Source organism: Musca domestica, unplaced genomic scaffold (assembly GCF_030504385.1).
Source record: "Musca domestica strain aabys unplaced genomic scaffold, Musca_domestica.polishedcontigs.V.1.1 88, whole genome shotgun sequence".
NCBI classification, from domain to species: domain Eukaryota; kingdom Metazoa; phylum Arthropoda; class Insecta; order Diptera; family Muscidae; genus Musca; species Musca domestica.
Window position 1 is genome coordinate 1,388,283 of NW_026712428.1, and position 6,301 is coordinate 1,394,583.

The 6,301-nt window shown below is 32.4% G+C and overlaps 1 long non-coding RNA gene across 1 annotated transcript; it reads left to right on the plus strand.

The window, feature by feature from the left end:
* The first annotated feature begins 433 nt into the window (after positions 1-433).
* On the plus strand, positions 434-2,234 carry LOC131806775 (uncharacterized). The gene is made up of 3 exons (XR_009344162.1): positions 434-561; positions 636-735; positions 1,841-2,234. It is a non-coding gene; the product is annotated as an uncharacterized LOC131806775 (long non-coding RNA).
* Positions 2,235-6,301: the final 4,067 nt, after the last annotated feature.

Genomic DNA, 6,301 nt, shown 5'->3' on the forward strand with positions numbered 1-6,301 from the left:
TTTGAAACAGGAACGGTAACTCCATCCAAATTTAAAGTATTTGAAATCTCCAAAAAAGAGCTAATGTTTGTGCTTGTGTTTTCTATTGCCGAGCTAGGTAGGTATTCCGACACAGAAAAATCAATGTTTGTCAGGGTAATAGAGGTTTTCTTGATACTACTTATGTCAGCATTTTCAAAGAAAGTTTCGACAGATGTTGAATTTTTACAACACTCCCAATTATCAATACAGCTTATATTTAATGCATTGCAGGATACATTTTCGTTAGATTCTTCCACACATTGCTCTCTTTTATGTTTTTTTGTTCGTGTAAAGCTCGAAGATTTTTTTCCTTTATGTTACACAGATGATCCCTGTCATCTAAAGAAATGTATTAAATAAATATATACGATATATACGTATTAAATAAATATATACCTTCATTGAATGAATGCAAAAATGTCATAAATATTTACGGAAGTCTCCGAAATAGAAAACCGGCTGAGGTTAAAGCCTGGATAGACAACCAAAGAAGAATTTTTCACTCTTCTAAACCGTAAATAAAGTTTCTAATACAGTGAGGTAAATAAAATTGCTTGTGTATTCCTTAAACTAATTTTATATTTACTAATTTCATTATAATTTTTGCGGTTCAGTTTCAGCACATATTATTTTTATTGGAATAATCTTTAGAAAACAAACACATGTGGAGTTTGCTCGAAAGAAAATGTTTAGTAGAACTAAATGGTAAATTATGTAAGTATCCACATAACTTTATATAGTTTTCAATTTGTGTATTATCGCTAAATTGCATTTTTACTCAAAGGATAACTTTCCATAATATCCTTTGCTGATTGAAAATTTGAATTGATTTGATGATTTTTGTGAATAATGTTTGATAAGTCACATTCTTCAAATTTGAGCCAAGCTTTTTATTCTAATCATCCTTCGGAATATCTCCCAGATTGTATAAAATTTATTTTTAAGGAAATATATATATATATATACATATATATATATATATATATATATATATATATATATATATATATATATATATATATATATATATATATATATATATATATATATATATATAAACCACACCAGTTATACAAAAATATTATTAAAGTCTATAATTTTATCGTTTAACCAAAACTATTCTTTACAGAAACCTATACATACAACAACGTAGTGTACATCATTGGCATTGCTTCCATATGTTTCAAATTGACTGGTTAAAAATATGTTTGTATTTGCAGTTATTGCCATAACACGTATTCTTTATAAGCAACACTAAGGTGTGCACTACCAATAATTGTTTCTTAAAGTACACACTACTAATGGTATACACTACGATGTTTGTTATATACTCGCTTAAAATGTCCAATCTGCAAACGAATGTACAAAATATACATTAACGATAAATACTTTTTATTGTTTGTACTTTACCTAGTTGTAGCATAACTTTTCTTCCCAGTCACGGAACGCTAAGGTACGATACCATAGAATTGGTTTTCAAACACTGCATAAAACTTGACACTAATATGGCGGTGTTAATTATACTTATTGCTAAATATTGCCTAGGTAATTACAATAAAAGACATGCCTAATTTTTAAAACACTATGTGTTTTTGAAAACATATTTTTTCTTTTTGATTATCCGGCACCTCCCTCACACGTTTATTCTGCATTAAAAAAGCGAAAGCTCTTTCTGCATGAATTTAAAATGGTTTATATTCAAACATATACAGTCACTTAAACATAATGATAAATCAAAATTACTTATAGAACAAAACAACATATATTTGATTAAAATATATTCTTTCTATACATTAATCTAATTACCTTCTATTTACAGATTATATATACTCAACTTTAATCATTCAATCCTTGGAAATTACATGAACTACATTCACTGCAAAAAAGTGTTTACAAAACCTAGCTAAACAAAATTACAATTTTCAACTCCTTCGGACTACAAGAATATATTATATAACGCTGCTATTTTCCTTTTTCCATTTTCTTACACATTGATATAAACAGTTAATACATTTAACAAAATTTTAACAATTCTTGGTCAATACATATACGATAAATTTGAGTGCACATTTTTATTATATTAACGCGATTGCGACAAACAAATATTTTGTAAACTGTGTTTGTACACATTTAAGAAAGTTTATATCTTCAAAAACTAAATAATATATGTAAGACACATATAAAACCATATTTAAAAAAATGTATTCTATCAGTATCAGTATTCAAAATATATAAATGAATAAAAAGTATTTTTTTAGTATTTTTTTTTTGTACAAGTTTAGTAAAAGTATTTTCCAACATGTATGTATATGCGTATATAAAAAGCAATACAAATAAAACTTTTTTGTATTTTCGTACTGTATAAAAACTTTTCATTTCTTATTATACCAAACACCATAAAAAGTAAGTAGGTTATATTTAGTTCGTAATTCCGTGTGTACCTCATCGAAATAATAACTTTAGATCCAACAAAATATATATTCTTGATCAGCGTAAAATTTTAAGTTCGATTATGGGCTATATCGGCCGACTATATCGTACAGCTCCTATATAACGGTACCTCCGATATTCGGGATTTTTATTGATGTTTTTATCCACATTATTCAATTTAATTGTTTGAAATTCTACACAAAGAGTTCTTTGTGAGTACTTTCAGGGGTAAAGTACTCATATAGAAGAGATTTGTCTATATAGGTCCATGATGTCTACTTATTTTAATAATTTTATCTACATTTTTAATGGAACTGTCTGAAATTCTACACAAAAGGTTATTTGTGGTCCACGATGGCCTATAGCCCCCATACAACGGTACTCCTAGATATTCTGTATTTTACTGATTTAGCTACGTTTTTCCAATGAAATTGTCTAAATTTTATGCAAAAGGTTCTCTGTGGGCACATTAACCCCGGAAAGAGAATTGTCTGTATAGGTCCACGATATCATCTAGCCCCCATACAACGGCACCAGTTTTTATACCCTACACCACATAGTGGTAAGGGTATTATGTCTTTGTGCATTTGTTTGTAACATGGAGAAGGAAACGAGATAGACCCATAGTTACTTTTGAGAATCTTCATAGAATCACTTTCTGAGTCGATTTATGCATGTCAGTCCGTTCGTCCGTCTGTCCGTCCGTCCATGTATTCTTGTGAACAAAATGCAGGTCGCATTTATTATCCGATTGAGATGAAATTTTCTAAGCAATATTTTTTTGGCCCAAGGACGAACCCTATTGAAATTGGTGAGAATCGGATCATATTTAGATATAGCTCCCATATATATCTTCATCCGATTTCGGTTTAAATGTGCACCAAATGTCCACTATCAGTCCAAATTACCTGAATTTTGGCACACCCAACCTAGTTCGGGCTAGAAGCAAGTATATCAAATTTGGAGAAAATCGGTTCAGATATAGCTATAGCTCCCATATATATCTTTCATCCGATTTGATCTTTAAGTCCCTCACATTCCTACTATGCACTCCACAACCGTGATATTTGGTACCAGGTATTAGATGGAGCACAGAAATAGCTGTTTTAAATTTTATCGAAATCGGTTCAGATTTGGATATAGCTCCCATATATATCTTCATCCGATTTCGGGTTAATTGACCACCAAATGGCCAAAATAAGCCCAAATGGCCCGAATTTTGGAACATGTGACCGAGATTAGCCTTAAAGCAAATACAACAAATTTGGAGAAAATCGGTTCAGAAACAGCTATAGCTCCCATATATATGTTTTATCCGATTTGGTGTTTAAGCCTCTCACATTCGTAATATGCACTCCACAAGAATGATATTTGGTACCAGATATAAGATACAGCCCAGAAATAGCTGTTTGTAATTTTATCGAAATCGGTTCAGATTTGGATATAGCTCCCATATATATCTTCATCCGATTTCGGGTTAATTGTGCACCAAATGGCCGATATAAGTCCAAATGGACTGAATTTTAGTACATCGGACCAAATTCAGCCTAGAAGCAAGTATATCAAATTAAGTGAAAATCGGTTCAGATATAGATATAGGAACCATATATATGTTTCATCCGATTTAGTGTTTTAGTCCCTTACATTCGTAATATTCACTCCACAACCGTGATATTTGGCACCAGGTATTAGATGGAGCACAGGAATAGCTGTTTTAAATTTTATCGAAATCAGTTCAGATTTGGATATAGCTCCCATATATATCTTCATCCGATTTCGGGTGATTGACCACCAAATGGCCGTAATAGCATCAATTTTGGTAAATCCGACCGAAACCAGCTTAGAAGCAAGTACACCAATTTTAGTAAAAATCGGTTTAGATATAGCTATAGCTCCCATATATATCTTTCATCCGATTTGGTCTTTAAGTCCCTCACATTCGTAATATGCACTCCACAGGAATGATATTTGGTACCAGATATCAGATAAAGACCAAAAATAGTTGATTTTATTAAAATCTGTTCCGATTTGGATATGCCTCCCATATATATCTTCATCCGATTTCGTGTTAATTGTTCATCAAATGGCCAATATCAGCCCAAATCACCAGAATTTTCGTACATAAGACCGAATTCAGTCTAGAAGTTAATACGTCAAATTTGGAGAAACCCGGCTCAGAGATAGCTATAGTTCGTAAAATGCACGATAGAATTAGATAGATTTTGATTTTGTACCAAATATCTCATAGAGCTCTGAAATATCCTGTATAAACCTTTTTACGAGAGCTCTACTAAATATGCATAGTGGTGTAGGGTATCATATAGTCGGCCCCGCCCGACTTTTCCATGTATTCTTGTGAACAAAATGCAGGTCGCATTTATTATCCGATTAAGATGAAATTTTGCAAGCAATGTTTGTTTGGCCCAAGGATGAACCCTATTGAAATTGCTGATATTCGGATCAGATTTAGATATAGCTCCCATATATATTTTCATCCGATCTTTGTGAACAAAATGCAGGTCGCATTTTTTATCCGATTGAGATGAAATTTTGCAAGCAATGTTTGTTTGGTCCAAGGATGAACCCTAAATTGGCGATAATCAGATCAGATTCAGATATAGCTCCCATATATATCTTCATCCGATTTATGGTTTTTTGTGCACAACCTGTGTAATATTAGCCCAAATGGGATGAAATTTGGCACATGTAGCCGATGTACACCAAGAATTAACTCCATGAAATTTGGTGAAAATCAAATCTGATTTAGATATAGCTCCCATATATATCTTCATCCGATTTTTGGTTTATTGTGCACAACCTGTTAAATATTAGCTCAAATGGGATGAAATTTGGCACATGTAGCCGATGTGCACAAAGAATTAACTCTATGAAATTTGGTGGAAATCGGATGTGATTTCGATATGGCTCCAATATATATCTTCATCCGATTTTTGATGCACTGTGCACCAAATGTGCAATATTAGCCCAAAAGGCATGAAATTTGACAGATATGGTCGAATGAAAGCTATAAATAACCCAATGCAATTTTGTGCACATAACAGCAGTGGTGTAGGGTGTCATATAGTCGGCTCCGTTCGACTTTTGGCCTTTCCTTACTGGTTAGATATCAAGTAGTGAGGCAGGACTGACCATGTGCAACCCTATAATACAATTATTTGAACGGTGGGATAAGTTTTCCCTAGTTGAGGGAAAATATCTCCTTGTTCTCAGTTCTACACTTAGTGCTATATAAAAATTGTTATATATGAATGTAAGATCGAGGTATGTTCAGAGAAATAGGTTGAATAAAATGTATATGAAACTATTTATATTTGAACTGAATTTCAATATATTTAATGCGGCAATACAAAATAGGCATGCAGGACAGCATTTGTTCTAATTCGGACTAAATAATAATGACATCTTTAGAATGGCTACGACAATCCTTTTCAAAAATTGGTGACATAATTCTTCAGTTTTTTGTATTACAAAAGTTTTCTAAATTGGAAACATTTTTTTAATAGCCGGCCTTTGGCCGGGGTTGAAATTTCTTCTCTGGGTATTTCCTACACCGGCTAACGGGGCTTTAGATTTTCTCCTCTGGGTATGTCCCACATCGGCTAACGCGAGCCAAAGTTTTCTAAATTTTATGTTTTCGTAATAAAACGACGGCTACGCGAAGTTCACAATTTTTTTGTTATTGAAAACATAATTTTAATAAACTGGTTAGAATCGGGTTATACAGATGCACTATCATGTAACCACTTGTTGGGCAGGTATTTTCGGAAACTTTCTAACGATATCTATATTGTCCATATCGGCTAAGTGCACCCAGACCGGGTCTTAAACC